The sequence below is a fragment of the Nyctereutes procyonoides genome, unplaced genomic scaffold, assembly GCF_905146905.1.
Source record: "Nyctereutes procyonoides isolate TBG_1078 unplaced genomic scaffold, NYPRO_anot_genome, whole genome shotgun sequence".
NCBI classification, from domain to species: domain Eukaryota; kingdom Metazoa; phylum Chordata; class Mammalia; order Carnivora; family Canidae; genus Nyctereutes; species Nyctereutes procyonoides.
Window position 1 is genome coordinate 20,598,785 of NW_026575159.1, and position 15,998 is coordinate 20,614,782.

General features: G+C 51.7%; 1 long non-coding RNA gene across 7 annotated transcripts in view; it reads left to right on the top strand.

Moving 5' to 3' along the window:
• The window catches only part of LOC129502410 (uncharacterized), a 234,571-nt gene that overhangs the window by 137,759 nt on the left and 80,814 nt on the right, over positions 1-15,998 (top strand). For 6 of the 7 annotated variants that reach the window (XR_008662960.1, XR_008662962.1, XR_008662959.1 and 3 more), the window contains one exon: positions 14,171-14,298. This is a non-coding gene — a long non-coding RNA (uncharacterized LOC129502410). Of the gene's footprint in view, positions 1-5,699; positions 6,627-14,170; positions 14,299-15,998 lie in introns of all 7 variants that reach the window. The other variant, XR_008662958.1, reaches the window with a different exon arrangement.

The following is a 15,998-nucleotide window of genomic DNA, read 5'->3' on the forward strand; positions in this document are numbered from 1 at the left end:
TGGGCTGAGCAGGAGGCAGGGAGCGGGGAACCCCTTGCCATGTGCCAGTCACTCAGAGTGTTCCAAAAGGAGCTGTTGAACCGTGGCCTACATAAATTAAGAAAGACTCCCTCCTCGTGCCGGCGTGGGCTTGGGGCTTTGGAGGAGAAGTCACTGGTGGCTCTCGTCTGCATTAGGTGCACCCTAGCCCCGTGGCACCAAGGGCTCAGCTCTCAGCAGCCGAGCCAGGGCCCCACCTCCTAGACTCTGATGTCATTGTGCTGGGAGGGCCCAGAGCATCTGTGCTTTCTGAAGCCACCAGGTGACCCTGCTGGCAGCCAGGGCTGAGCCACACTTGGTCATTTGCATGTGTGCCCTCCCTCCCCACACGTGGCACATGCAGTACTGGGAGACCAATCAGTCAGACGAGGAAATGAGAGTGATGCAGCGAGCCACCAGTTCATGAGCACCCGCCGCTGCCAGGCGCCGGACACAGTGTACGCGGCTCCCCTACTCCTCACCCCACCCCCCTGAGGAAGGTTCTCAAAGATGCCCGCAGGATGGAGGCAGATCTGAGGTCACAGGGTGAGAGAACAGATTCAGCGGTGGAGGCCTGGAGGGGTCGGCGTCGGGGCTGGGTTCAGGTCACCTGTGACTCCCTAGCGCTGTCCCCCCAACTTGAACGCCCCTACCCGGCCCTCTGGTGGGGACAACTGTCCGTTGAGATTGCTGTTCACCCCAGAAATCCCACCGGTGTCCTCTGCTATAGAAAATTAAAGTCCCGCACGACCTAGAGGTCCATGTGTAGAAACTGGTGCCTTCTTGTAAAAGACTGGTTTTGGGAAATGTGGTATATAAATTATTTTTAGGCCTCTCAGCAGAGTTTCGTTTTAGGAGGATGGGGCATTTAAATATATACAGATCTGGGCTCTTCTATTCCTGTTTGAGCACCGTGGGCGTGGTAGAGAGGAGGAAGACTGATCTCATAGAAGCTGAGATGATCAGATACTGCCGGAAGCACCACGGGGCCTGGGAGACTCCCGTTGCTAATATGTGACCCCTACATTGTGCCTACATTTTCCATTCTCTGATTAGAGATCGTGTTTCTTTGCCTTGATCCTCAGATGCCTCATCTCCTGAATTCTGTTTCTAGTGCCCCTGTGTTCCACCCATTTCTTTCCTATACATTATTGAAGTCCCCCCCCCCCAAAAAAAAATCATCAGGGGCACCTGAGTAGCTCAGTTGGTTGGGTGTCTGACTCTTAATTTCAGCTCAGGACATGATCTCAGGGTGCTGAGATCGAGCCCCACGTCAGGCTCCGTGGTGGATGTAGAGCCTGCTTAAGATTCTCTCTCTGTACCTCCTTCTGCCTCTCCACCCACCATTTCCTCTTTCTCTCTCTTAAAAAAAATCAACATCAATGTCATTGTCATTTATTACACACAGAATGGAAGTGCATGGGTGGCTCAGTTGGTTGAGCATCCAACTCTTGATTTCAGCCTGGGTTGTGATCTTGGGGTCCTTGGATTGAGCCTTGCACTGGGTTCTGTGCTCAGCAGGGAGTCTGCTTGTCTCTCTCTGCCTCTCTTCCTGGCTCATGCTCTCTCTCTCTCTCTCTCTCTCTCAAATAAATAAATAAATCTCAAAAAAAAAAAGAATGGAAATGGATGAGAAACAAAATCGGTAACACTACCCCCTTCCCCCCAATCAGATTGCTTTCAGATGTGTGGTATGTCTGTCCATACTTTTTTCTTTTCTAAAAGATCTTATCCATTTATTTAAGAGAGCGAGAAGAGAGAGAGAGAGAGAACAAGCGGGGAGAGGGACAGAGGGAGGAGAAGTGACTCCCTACTGTGCAGGGAGCTCCACAGGAGGCTCAATCCCAGGACCCTGGGATCATGACCTGAGCCAAAGGCAGATGCTTAACTGACTGAGCCACCCAGGCGCCCACGTCTGTCCACATGTTAACGTACAATTTCATTTGGGCATAGGGGTAGGAAATATTTCATCATGTTTTTTATCTGACATTAGATCATAGGTATTGTTCCATTTTGTTGAAGCGCTTTGCGAACGATCATTTTCAAAGAGCGTGTAATGGCTCATCAAGTCAATAAATTATATTCTAACCCAGTTCTCTGCTGTTGAAAATTAAAGTTCCCAGTGGTTTGCTGTACTACTTAAGGGTGCGGTGAAGAGCTTTGTACATGGAACTCTTCCCTTCTTGGAAAATCCTTTGGGCACATTCTCAGCAGGAGGATTATTGAGTCAGAAGGCACAGTTTTATGGCTCTCAACCCGTATTGCCAAATTACTTTCAAATAAGGTTGTTGGCGTTGCTACAATCAACATGTGGATATGCCAGTTCCACCACAACCTCATCAACACCGGGTATTATTAGCTTAAAAAATGATAATTCAATAGATGCAAAACGGTTTCTTGTTAAATTTGTACTTTCTTATCCTTAATGAGGCCAACTTTTTTTTTCCCCTCTGCTTGTTTACCAACTCTCTTTGGGAATGCTGATTTTGGCCGTTCCTCCTGCCAACTTCGTTACTTTCCATGCGGACGCCTTCAAGTAGAGCCAGTTGCAGCACAGCCTTTGCTTAAAATGAGCGAGCTTCAAAATTGAGCCTTTGTGTGAAGTGCTGATCAGCACACTGGCTCCTGCGTGTGAAGGCTGGGGTTGAGACTCGCATCGTGGGGTTCTGTTTGCAACCTCAGCTGGCCCTTGTAGTCTTCCTGACTCCAGACTCCACACTTGTGCCCCTAGATTCGTCTTAGGAACAAGACGTGGCTTTTCTTCAGAAAGCTTTGAGACACAACTCTTTCAACTATTTTGGGCTTCCTAGCTTAAAAGAAGAAGAAGAAGAAGAAGAAGAAGAAGAAGAAGAAGAAGAAGAAGAAGAAGAAGAAGAAGAAGAAGAAGAAGAAGAAGAAAAGCCCCTGTTAAAGCTCATTCCTGTTAAAGCTCTGCATAGACTGTTTGTATTTCTCGATAGCTTTCTCTGATTTTTGTCTCACTGCTTTACCTCACCACATCCTGTGGGGTCAGGAGGCTCCTCTAGTCCTGTTTATCTCTGCCTGGCTGTCATGCGCGCCTGGCTCCCCAGCTGAAACCTCCTTCCCCAGGAAGGCTGGGGCTAGCCTTGGGAGAAGCCAGGATGGATTTCAAAGAGCCTTGTTGTCCATAAGAAGAGTGAGGTTTACATCTCTGGACTTGAAAAAAAAAAAATGCCTGCATTCAGCCCAGGAGGAGTAATTGCATAGGAATGGAAATTTCAGTTTGAAAACTCACAGACTCTCAGGGTATAAAGAACTCTCAGGGGTCATCTCTCCCAATCTTCGTCTGGAACAGGAGTCCCCTCTATAGCATGTGTGATGTTGGCCTCACTGTTGCTAGCATCCCTCCTGTGCTGTGCAATCTGCATCTTGTTGAATAAAATCAGCCTCATATAGATTTAATGCCCTTAAAACAAGGACTTCCAATAGGAAGGGTGGGAGGAGAAGCAACAGGACTTGAGAAAGGGCTTTATGACACAGGTCTTGTTATTAGCACAGGTCACTCGGCACAGTATGCCTTCGAATCTGGCTGTGTCTTGAAGAAGCTCTTTGAGCCTCGTTTTACCCATCTATGACTTGAGGACAATATGCCTGGCTTTCAGTGTTAAGGATCACATGGGAAGCCCATTAGGACCCAGCACTGGGGAAGCTGGAGATGAGTGGCATTACCCATGATTGCTGTAGGAATTGATGGATTCTTCCACACCAAGCTGATTCTTGGGTTGACAGTTGACTTATGGTCACTTGAAATCATTTTCACTTATGAGAAGTCTTGTTCTGTCCTCCCTGCCCAGGGAGAAGTTGCATAGCCCCTTGGGTGGGTCTGCATTATGGGCCGATAGAGACCATACACGACTGGGTAAGACTTGTCAAGAGTATCTGGGAGTAGTGATTTCTTAACAAGGAAGGAACTGGTTTCTCCTCCTTAGTCCCTTACTTCTCTCATTCCTCCCATGTATGAACTGAGTCCCCTTGGTCCTGTCCCCCCTCAGCTCTGGGGAGGGATCTAGGGTTGACCGTCCCTCTTTTGAGAAGTAGAGGGAGATATCTCTCTCTCTGCCTTGAATTTCATTCTCCACTTGCTTCTCCTTCCCCTCTTTTCACCTGGCTGTGAGAGTGGGGGCTGTGGACTTGCTCTTGAGGTGCCAAGACACCCGAGCCCCTTGCGCAGTTGACCTTGGGGGTGCGCACCCAGGTTCCCCAGCCTTTGAACCAGCTGCCTGAGAGTCAGGGTCTCCAGCTGCACCATTTCTTCCCCACTGCTGATTTGCTGTGTGTGTTTAGATGAGACCCTTGGCTCTGTGAAGCCTCATTTCTTTCTGTAGGAAAGTTAAGCAGATGCTTTCTCAAAGCCCTCAAACCCCTTTTCCAACTGAAATCTATGTGTTTGGGTTAAATTGGGTTGTGGTCCCTGTGCTGGCCTCCCCCTACCCCCCTTGATCAAGCCCCCTGGAGGGGCCTCACAGGAGACTCTGGAACCCCTCGGGATTTGCCAAGTACTATTGGAAGGGGTGTAGCACAGGATGGTTCCTAGATAGGCCTGTGATCTTTTATCGGGCCTCCACTTGTGTCGCCTCCACTTGTGTCGTGCTTTGCATAGGCGCGGTTCAGGTCTACAGGCCCCCTGCTAGGTTGTAACACAGATAAGGTCAGGGAGGTGGGCCCTACGGGAGCCAGGTCTTACAGGAAGGAAGTGGTGGAGCCTCACCTCCAGCCCAGGTCGCTCGGCAGCAGAGCGTCTGCTTCAGCGGTGAGCTTTACTGCCTCCCTGTGACTTTCCCCTTCAACTTGACACCTGGCTGGTACTGAGGTCAGTTCTCTGAATTGTCACCCCTGCCTGCCACCTCTGATGGCCTCAGCATTTTTAGCCTTTGAGATGCTCCCAGCTTAGGAACGCATAGCAATGGGCCAAAAGCTTCTGGGTGCTACTAGTCTGTTATGTCACTTGTTTCACAATTTCCCCAGGTAAACTTTCTCCCTTCCTGCTGTCCTCATCACAGACTCTTGCTCCCACGGACACCAGGATCCTAGTTATTCCCCTCTGTCCCAGTGCTGCTGTCTGTTTCCTGGGGATCACCCTCAGAAGTGAGGACACTTCAGTGGGTTGGGTTGGGTGCCTGACGAGGATGGTCCTAGGGTCCATACACTTCTCAGGGGGACTGAGCCTGGGGCCTGGTGCTCTTCTGTGTTGATTCTGCCCCGAGGAGGCTGCCTTCTCAGAATGGAGGCTCCGGGCACCCCACGTCCCCATCTGCCCCAGGAGCACGGCAGACGAGGGGTTCGAGTCACCTGTCAGCCACCTGAGGGACGGATGATACAAGAAAGCTTGCATCAGTTCTGTCGCCTAGCGCCTCTGTTCCTCATCCTCAATGGCTTCCTATCTCTGTAGGATTAAGTTTCCAAACCACACACTATTTTCAAGTCCCCCATCAGTGCTGCCTCCACTAGTGATGGGAACGTCCGAACCCACGTTCATAGTGATGGACGTTACTGTTGTGGAAGGCGTCCCCCACTTTCCATCGCTGGGAGGTTCACGGCGACTCTGTGAAGGGTGTTGTTTTTTAGTCGGTGTCTGGTGAGCAGTGTCGGGACTCAGTTTGCTAATAATGCTAACGTCTCATTTCTCTTACTTCATTTACCTTCCTCTCTTTCACTTTCAGGCTGCTGATCACAGGTCACCACCTCCAGGAAGGTCTCCATGAGTGGCTTGGTTGTCATCTTCATCATTAGTGCTTCTTGAGAACTGTGATACACGCCTTACGTGAATCGCATGATTTAACCTAATGAAGTCATCGTTACCTTTCATTTGGTGTTTAGCTGCTCAAGGCATGACTTCCTAGTTGAACAAACTCTGTCCATCCATCCATTTTTGCCCATCTGGTCATCATCTAACCATTCAAATAGACATTTTACCAAGCTTCTTTCCTGCACTGGGTACCAAGGGGAAGAAGGACCAAGAAAATGAGTCTCCACCTGAAGGACATGGGACTCATCCACACGTTACAGCCACTACAGGTGTTCACCCCCAAACAGCTCTCTCACTGCTTGGAGCCGCTTGCTTAGCCTTCAGCATTCTGGCCAATAGGGCCCTCTGAGGAAGCAGCTCCCATCTGCTGACTGGGATGTTTGTTTATCCTGCTCCTGGAGGCTTCCTCCTGATGCCAAAGGGCCTGAGCATCTATCCTCAGAATCTTCTTGATGCAGGTTGGGTTCCTTGGAAAGCAGATGCTAAGCTGATAGTTAGTAAGCTGGATATTTATTATGGCACGCCTTTGGGAACAACAGCTATGCAGCCGAGGGAGACGAACTCAAGATTGGGCAGAGGGAGAAGTCAAGCTGTACCAGTGTCCCAACAAAGACTTCAGTTGACCCCACCAGAGCCCTAGAGGTGGAATGGCCCTTTGGAATGGTCTGGAATTGAAATGAGGGGTTGACCAGTCATTGTATGTGGGCTCTGTTGAGGAAGGGCACACAACCTTGCGCAAGGTCATCGTCTTCGGCCAAGGCAGTCGCCAAAGAGGGCTGACAGCTGGAGGTCATCTTGTGCCAGCACTTGTCAACAGCTGCTTTGGATGAGGGCTGCGTGGGTAAATGTCTGCTTTGTTCACCGTTTCATCCCCAGTGCGTCGCACACAACAGGCACCCAGTATTTTGGGGCATAGAATGACCTCAGCTTTATGGAAGCCGTGGGATTAATTCATTCAGGAAGTATTTACTAATTTGGCAGCGATCTTTGGAGGTCCTGCATGTCAGGCACCATTGCTGCTCTTACGGAGTTTATAATCAGGGGGTTTAGGGTGGGTGGTGGTTCCACATTGGCTTCCTGGAAGAGACAGTCTGCACGCTGGGGGTGCGACTTCCTGGACGGTGGGCCCCGGGCCAACATTAAGCCCGGCATTTCCTTGCCCCCCTAAGGAATATAGACTTACTAAGATGGAGAATGAATGGGTAAGGGGTGTTTTACTCGAGGAGGGGACTCTCCTGCCAGCCCACCTGTCAGCGCACCTGTCGGCGCACCTGTCAGCCATGGGAAATTCCCTGCTTAACTTCGGCTCACTGACGTTTGAGCTCCCAATTGCCTGGAACTTCCCCGGGGTCCCATTGGCCCAGGACTTACATCATCTGAGCAGTGGGAGAAAGGAGGGACCACTCTTTTGAGCAGAGTGGAAAAATGTATGTTCTCCTCTGAGTCACCAAAAACTACAGCTCAGGTTATAAGCAACTACGTAGTCTTCCCCCCCCCCGTATGTAAATGAGCTGTCACTACAGTTCAGGAAGTACCCACTGAGCAGGGAGGGCAGGGAGGATTAGATGAAATCAGTGAATTTTAGATCTGAGAGACCTCAAGGTTGCTCAGCTCCCCCGCCAAACTCTGCGAGAGGCCTGGAGCAGGGAAGGGACTTGGGCAAGGTCACCGGGCAGACGTGGACTGGGGCAGAGGGGCTCGCATTTGGCTCCTTGTAGTTCTCAGTTTCTCCCCAGCCCACTCACCGCCCCATGGGTGGGGGGGGCCCAACCTGGCATGTGGTGGGTTGTTTTTATCTGCACGCGTCACCTGATGATCCGAGAGGCTTTTACCGAAAGCAATGTCTTTGATGTTCTGGGTGACAAGACCTGAGCGCATTGGCAGGAAGGGAGGTTTTTGGGGTTGGAGAAATGAAAACTATTTACCTTTGGGGTTGATTGAATAGCTTGACACCTCTGGGGTCGGGGGGAGAGCGGGAGGGTGTTTGTGAGGGAAGTTGAGTGTGAGCGTGCATCCACAGAGGAGCGTCGGGGTGGAAAGCATCCACGGTTCCTGGGAGGCCGCCCTGCAGAGGCCTTCCTCCTCCCGCCACCGCCGTCGCCCCCTCTGGTTCCAGAGGATGATGTGTGCACGCTTTACACCTTCACCGCCCTGGTCCCCTTCCGGCCTCACGTGAGGATGGCTGCCCGATGCCGTGACTCCTGCAGGCGTGCAGCCTGTGGGCTCTGGCCCCAGGTCCTTTTCTCCCAGGGACAGCCGTGGGTCCTCACCCCCCTCTGCGGGGAAATGGAAGGGCTGAGAGCCCAGTTTCTGGAGCGAGACTTCTGTGTCCTCCCTGAAGAGCTTGGGCACCTTCGCTCACTGTTTCGTGCCTCTCTTTTTTTGAGCTGTAAGACAGGGAAGGTGTGAGTCGCACCCACCCCCTGGGTTGTTGTGCCAAGGGCACGGCACGGTTGGACAGGTGCGATAGGGTTAGGTGTTAGGTGGCTTTCCCACATTGCCTTAACAGCACCTCTGGGCTTTCAGCACCCCTGGGCTGGTCCTCTTGGTGAGCAGATCTACTTATGTCACGTATAATGCTGTTGTGTCTCCTGGGTCCCCAATCATGGCTGCCCCTGGCCTCCGAAAGCAAGGGTGGGTGTGGTGAGTGACAGTTGGGCACCAGGGACTCGGCGGGGTGCGGCCCAGAATGGCTCCCTGCTCCATCTTCACAGCAAGCTCATGCAGTAACAGAGTCAATTTCTTTTTCCTCCTTTGTATTCATTCACACCATAACAATCCCAAACCTTCTTGAGTAAGTAAAACATTCACAAGGTAAAACTGAGAAGGAATAAAAAAGGTTTTCAATGAAGCCCCAGACCCATCCGGTGTCCCCAGACCCCCGTCTCTCCTCTTGGAGGACACCCAGGTCCCCAGCTTGTTGGGTCTTCTCCCAGAGATCCTGTGCGCATTGTTGGACTCCGTAAGAGAAGATGTATGTCGGTGAGTCTATCTGCAAGCCGGTGCTGGGCTCTTACTGGGTACAGTGCTGGGGCAGCACCGGGGTCTCCACCCCATGCATCTTCCCGCTGCCTTGAGACCCCAGCATTGCCAGGCAGGAGGCTTCGGCTGCAGGGGAAAGGCAGGGCTTGGTGCTGGCTGCTGCTTTGGCCCATGGGGCCTGCCTCCCTGCTGCCTGTGGAAATCCTGTGAAGGCGGTGGGGACTCAAATCCCAGCCCCCCGGACGCTCCAGATTAAACCCTGTGGGAGCCTCCTTCCAATCTCATTTTCCTGCAGCATGAGGTAGGAATAATGATAGCATTTGCCTCAAGGGGTCTGGGGAGGATCAGGGTGCAGAGAGCTCTCATAAGACCGCCTGGCACCCAGTGAACACCAGCCTCGGCCTCCCTGCCCCCCTCCAGGGGCACTTGCAGCCCCCCTGGTGCCCCGCTTGATGGCTCAGATGCTGGCCGCAGAGCCGGGCCCTGGGGCGTAGTTATACAGGAGGCACCCATTTGTCTTTCTTTTCCTTGGCAGGAGGGGGTGGTGGTGCAAATTGAATTTCAGCTTTATCCTTTGTAGTTTTCTGCACAATCCATCATAACATTTATCCCGCAGGTGACATGGTTTTTGTGGGAACGGCCTGTGCTTTACCCGCCTGGATGGCTGAGGCCAGCCGGTCAGGTCTGTTTTTCTGTTGTCCCGCGCCTGGGCTCTCAGTCATCTTTCATTTGGACACCATTTCAAACTGGCAGAAAACATTGCAAGGGTGATACAAAGAACTGGCGTAGACACGGAATCACTCACTGTTAGTTCACTGTCACCCCAACCCCTTCACACACGCACACGCACGCGTGCGTGCACACACACAATTTTTTTTTCTGAACCATCTGCAAGTAAGTTGTAGACATGCCCTTTTATCCTGAAATACTCGGCGTGCATTTCCTAAGAACGAGGACATTGTCTTATATAAGCACCATGTACCGATCAACCTCAGGAAATTCAGCATGGCTGCAATTGTATCATCTCATGCACAGGCCGCATGCAGTTTTGTGAGCGGCCCCAATAATGTCCTTTGGGACTATTTTTTCCTGATTCCAGATCACTCCTGCATTTAGTGGCCATGTCTCCTTAGCCCCCGCCCCCCCGCCCTTATCATACACTATTTCCTTGGCTGTTCTTGACCTTGATGTTTTTGAAGAGTCCTTGCCAAGTTTTGCTTTGTAGAACGTCCTTCAGTTTGGGCCGGGGCCCTCATTCCGGAAAGTTCATGCCGTACCGCCTGCTTTACTTCGTGCTCTGTAGTCCTTGGTGGTCCCGCATGGCGCATTGGTAATGAGCAAACTAGGGTATAGGGAGGTCAAGTGAGTGGTCCATGGTCACGTTCCTAGGAAGTGGCAGCCCCAGGATTGAAATCAGAGACTGTGTGACCTGCTGGCCCAGCAACGTGGATTATAACAGCATGTACGACTCTGGAAATAACCCAATGTTATTCAAGCACTTACCCTGAGCCGGGCATCATACTCAGCCCTCTGTGCACCCTGCATGCATCCTTGCCCCTGGTCCAGGAAAGTAACTGTTCTTAGGAGCCCTGATGTGCACCTGATGATCAGAGAGGTTAAGTAGACTGCCCAGGCTGCACAGCTCTTAGCTGGTAGGGACTAGCTCTGACCCCAGCAGCCCGTGACCTGGACGCACTCCCTGCCTCTGGGTTCAGCCCTGCTGGATCTCATTGCATTGAGGGCAGTACTGACAGTACTTGCATGAGGTCACTTGGGATCACTGCAGGGGTCCAGCGCTGAGCCAGGCTGGAGGTTTTCACCGGCTTTGCTGACCTCACCGGCTTTGCTGACGTACCTGTGTTTATGCCCCTCCTCCAGGTCTTCTCCAAAGGGAGCAAACACATCCCAAGGCCAGGGCCTGCTCTCAGCAGCTTCTTGGGGGGGGGGGGGCAGCTGTCCTGTCCTCTGCTCCTGTAGGTGCCATAATCCATCTCTGTGGTCTCTTTGCAGTGAATGGATGGCGTTTTGATGATTTCCAGGTCAGGAATCCCTGTGTAGTCTCTCATTTCATGGCCTACTCACTCTCCTGCCTAGTGGCCCCGGGTCCCCCACCTAGAAGGCGGCTGGTCCTGGCTGCCATCAGTGTGCCCACTTGGCCCCACTGCCCAGGCAGCGCCCAAGTGGCATTCAAGGCCAGCTGCCCCGGTGGTGTGGGGGCCACGTTCACAGGAGAGCTGGTGATTAAAGTATTCAGGGATGTATGTCACACTCCTGCCCCTCATGCTGGAGACAGGAAGGTGATAGGCCCTGCCTTCAAGTTGTACAGAGGACATTTAGAGACAGGACACACTTGGAATTCCACTGGCAGAGCAAGGGCAGGGGGTCCCTAAGCACAACAGCAGAGGGCCCATCTCTGGGTCCCAGTCTGCCTCTTACCTCCTAGGGACCTCGGGGTCCCGAGTCTGCCTGTCACGGGCCCTCCTGATCCCTTATTCATCTGAACGTAGCACAGGGCCCAGCAGTGATCCCGAGCGACATCAGGGAAGCATTGTCAGCATCCTGAGAATGTCTGTGACCACCTAGTTCAGGTGCAGGTATCTCTGGTAACTGCAGAGCAGGTGAAATCTGTCCTTGGGGCAGAGTCAGGCAGGAGGTTCTGGGAGTAGCAGCCACCTCAGCCTTTAGGCCTAGGCTCCAAGCATCTGCTACATGTCAGGCCTCCCTCTGCACCCAGCTCCCTCCTCTGCTGGGATTGATGGATTCCTGAGGAGTGGCCAAGAGAGTCCTGTCACCCTGTGCTAGGCCGGTCTCCTTTATCCCTGGCTCACCTCCGTGGGTAGGAAGTGATCGTACTGCCTGCCAGGCTCCGTGCATTGAGGCAGGGCTGTGACCTTCCCGCTTTGACCACCCCGGCCGGCCCAGGGCTCCTCCTCCCATGCCCTGGCAACGACCACCTGGCTGGACTGGCTCCTGGCAGAAACTTGGAAGTTGTAGTTCCTCATCTTCCATGGAACATTGCTCCGTGTGTGTGTGGTTGAAAACATTAATTAAAAACATTAATCAATTTGGCTGCCTTGGAAAGAGGTTCTTTTTCTGCAGGAGCTGATGTTGTATGTTACTGCTGTCCCCGTTTCAAGGAGAGGGAGTGAGCTTGCAAGCCAGTGATTCAGCTGCATATTCCTTGTTTGGTGCCAGCAGCCTCCTCAGTGCCTCTGAGCTTTAGTTTCCATGTCTGTAAAATGGGGATGAGGTTCATGCTGTGACCTGACCTCCTGGGGTCACTGTGGGTGCTCAGTGTGGTCCCATGGGGATGTGCCTCAGCAAAGTGCCCTATACAGACGGTGCATGTTAATTTGATTCATTACGGTTCTCCAGTACCTTGTCATTCATAGAGCACCTCTTGTGTGCACTATTTTGTTTAATGCCGTGGCACAGCTGGGAGGTGGGTGAGTGTTGTGATCCACTGCATGGGTTCTGATGGGCTTCGCTTGTTCACTGGGCCCCAAGTACCAAGCCCTTATGTCGAATAAGCTGTCACACTGAGATAGGAAGAGGGGGAGGCCTGTTCTCCCTTATTGGGAGGAGACTAAGGAGTTAGGCCTGAGCATTTGTTTAAGTGGTATTACTAATAGCTGACATTTCTAAGCATTCACAACCTGCCAGACCCAGTGCTAAGCTCTGCAAAGATTCTCACTTAACACTGAGAACAATCCTTTAAGACGAGAAACTGAGGTTTGGAGAGTAACTTGCGCAAGACTCTTGTAGACCTGGAATGCCGATCCAGGCTGTTTAACGACCAGAGAGCAGGGCTGCTGCCTTTTTCAGGCAATAAGGCGAATGCATTTTGACAACAGGCAAAAAAAAAGTACCTCTAAAAATGCCTGAGAAGTATGGGAGGCTGCCCATGGCTGGAATGTGGATGTGCCGAGGAGGACAGACATCCTTCTGCACTCATGGCCAGTCAAGGGACTTCCCTGAGTGAGCCTCTTCTGCTGGGAACTGGGACAAGGTGAAGCGGTGCGGACTGGTGCCTGGTAGGAGGAGACAGGCACTCCCAGGCTTGCAGAGCTGCTGTGGGTCCGTCCGTGATGCTAACACCTCCCGGGGAGGCGTGTGATAACCAGAGGGCCTCCAAGAAGCTAGTTGTGACCACATTCTTCCTGGAGGAGGGCAAAGGAATTGGTGGTGGGAAATCCAAGCCACCTGGCCTCTGCTCTTGGCTGTGGGATGAGGGTATTTCTCCAGCTGTTCCTACACTTGAGAAAGAGAACAGATTGCTCCTCAGAATTCGTCAGTCTTAGGGATTCTGAGTCCATGTTCACTGAGCTCCATCTTCTTGATGATTTGATGGCTAAGATGCTGGGGATTTTGAGGGGGTGCAAGAGGGAGGCCTGGAATGGTGAGGATCACCCCCATTGTCAGTGTAACAGTGTGGCTTGCTTTCTCGTTCACAAGTGAGGGTTGGGGGCATGGAGGGATGGTGGAAGGAGAGGGAAAAACAGACTCCTCGCCAAGCAGGGAGCCCAACGCAGGGCTCGATCCCAGGACCCCAAGATCATGACCTGAGCCAAAGGCAGGTGCTTCACCAACTGACCACCCCGGCGCCCCAATAGTGTAGCTTTTTTCATACCATACCACTCCTTGAAGGAGATGAGTTGGTGTCCGAGCCCACCCAGCTGAGCATCCGGCTCTGCTTCAAGTATCCTAGAAGGTCCTCCCAGAGCTGGGAAGACCAGCAGCGGCCCCCTTGCTCCCTTTCCCCCCACCTCCCTTTTGGCCACTGCATGTAGCCATCTTGATTATCAGTGAGGATAACAAAACTGGCGAAGCAACATTTTTTTGTTCCCTGAGTAATGCCTGATGTCCACCGATCACATGTTACCAGATGACAATGTGGAGCTCAGATAAAAGCTTACAACCTAGTTAATCTGACACAGCATCCATGGCTCACATTATCCCCACTGGCTGTGGAGTGGGTTGGGCATCCAGGGACAGCACATTCTCAAAATGCAGTTAGTTACTGAGTATGTTTCTCGTTTCCCTCTACCTGGAGTTCCTGGGCTCAGATGAATGAAAAAGCTTTAGTGCAGAAGGAGAACGTACATGATCGGTGTGCAGGGCTTGGGAGGCAGGAAGACGTGACTCTCAGGTCTGGCCTGGCCTTTTATGTGACTTCTGAAATGTGTTGCCCTCAAAACCGGTCTCAGGATTAAATGGCTTAACACAGGGCTTGACCCCATAATAATTGCTCAGTAAATAAATGCCTACTCTTCTGAGGCTTCTCCTCTAGCATATAGTAAATAGGCACTTTGTATTTTTCAAACGGATGGAACGTCTCATCAAATTCGCTTAGTGTGAGTGTTGATACTAATACTTCTCTGTCCTTTTCTGGCATATTTACAGAATCCTGTCATACCTCGGATTTTGGTGCCTTCAGTCTGAAAAATATACATATCCGTTTGGTACCCTAGAGGAACTGGAGAATTGTCTTCCCCTGAATGAAGCTGGACCATTCTGGGATTTGGAGAAAGGTAAGAGATTTCTCCTCTTGAACTTTATGGAGCAAAACATAGCCTTTGGAATCGGTGATCTCCTGCAATGCAAGTAGGGTCGTGGTTCTTGACTTTTTGGCCTGACTTCCTGTGCTGGTTTGAGAAGCTGGCTTCCCGTAACCTCACCCTGACACCTGGGACCTGGTTCCTGGCATTCAGTGGACTCAGTCTTGTGCTTTGGGAGCTCTCCCTCTGAGCCTAGCCAAGTATGGAGCCCACCACCTCCCATGTGGACACCCTGCAACTTTCCTCCTGGCAGAGGTAGCAGATGCTCCAGCTGTCCTGCCGAGACGTGTGGGGACTGCCCTGGGGGAAGATGAGAAGGTGCTTTGGGAGCAGAACACCTTTTTAGGGTACATAGACTGGGATCCCCTGTCTCCCTCCCACCCCCTTGCACTGCATGGTCAGTTCCACCAAGTCAGAGGCTGCTTGGGGTAAAGGAAGAGGTGAAAACCCGGGGTTTTGGGCAGACCTGGGTTTTCCTAGTTTTGCCACTTTGGGTGGCTCACTCAGCTGTTCCAAGCCTCGGTTTCCTCATTTGTAAGATAGGGATCATATTAGCTCTTGCCTCAAGAGGATGTCGTGGGTATTGAATGAGATAGTGGAGATAGTTTAGCATGCTGCCTGACATGAAGGAGGAAATGCTCCAAAACAGGAGGGTTTGTGTGTGTGTGGTTTTTTTTTTTTTTTTTTAAGATTTATTTATTTATTTGAGAGAGAGAGAGAGCACATGAGTGGTAGGGATGGAGGGAGAGAGAACATCTCAAGCAGACTCTGCTGAGTGCAGAGCCTGACGTGGGGCTTGAGATCACGATCTGAGCTGAAACCACGAGTGAGACACTTACTAACAGCACCACCCAGACACCCTGGGGTTTCATTTTTTTTAACTTCTTAACTACACCATGTTCAGTTCCTTTCATGCAGCAGGCTCTTTCCATGTCTTTGGTCTGCTCTTTTGTTTGACTTTCAGCTACCACCAGGTCTTTCTGGGAAACGATGTGTGCATGGTGCACAGACCTCCCTACCCCTAGCAGAGTGCATTACTTCCTCCGGCGGACTGCAGCTGGCGATCTAGGGCATGCCTCCCTCAGACTGTCAGGTGTCTCCCCCACCCACTCCCATGCCCCCAGTCACTTATGAGCTTGTTTAGAGCAAAAGACTGTCCTCCACATCCTGACACCCCACCTGCCTGACACGCCACCTGACACTACTGTGGATATTGCAAGAACAAAGGAATGAACAATTAAAAAGGAAGCAGAAGGTGAGAGAGAAAGAGAGAGAGAGAACCAAAAGAAGAAAGTCTTTAAAGACTTAGAGCAAAGAATGAGGTCAGTTGCAATTTTTGTTTTTTCTTAAAAAAACAAGACATTGAAAAGAATCAATCACAATGGAATAAGGAAACATGGTTCACATGGGGACCAGTGAGCAGACAGGAGAGGAAGAGTGAGAGGGCAGCAGAGAATGGAATTCATGTGCCCCTTTGCCTTTTCCCTTGTGCCTTAAATGTGTCCGAGTGCATTTCTGTGTTTCATCTCCTGTGTCCCCAGCAGTCCTGTGACACACGTAGGGTTCTCCAGACTCCCCCCCCCCCCCAGACAGGGGAGGGCCGCAGGGGCTTTGTAGAGCGGGCGGGGGTGGGGGGAGGCTCTTGGGAGTTGCATGTGAGTGAGACGTAGTAG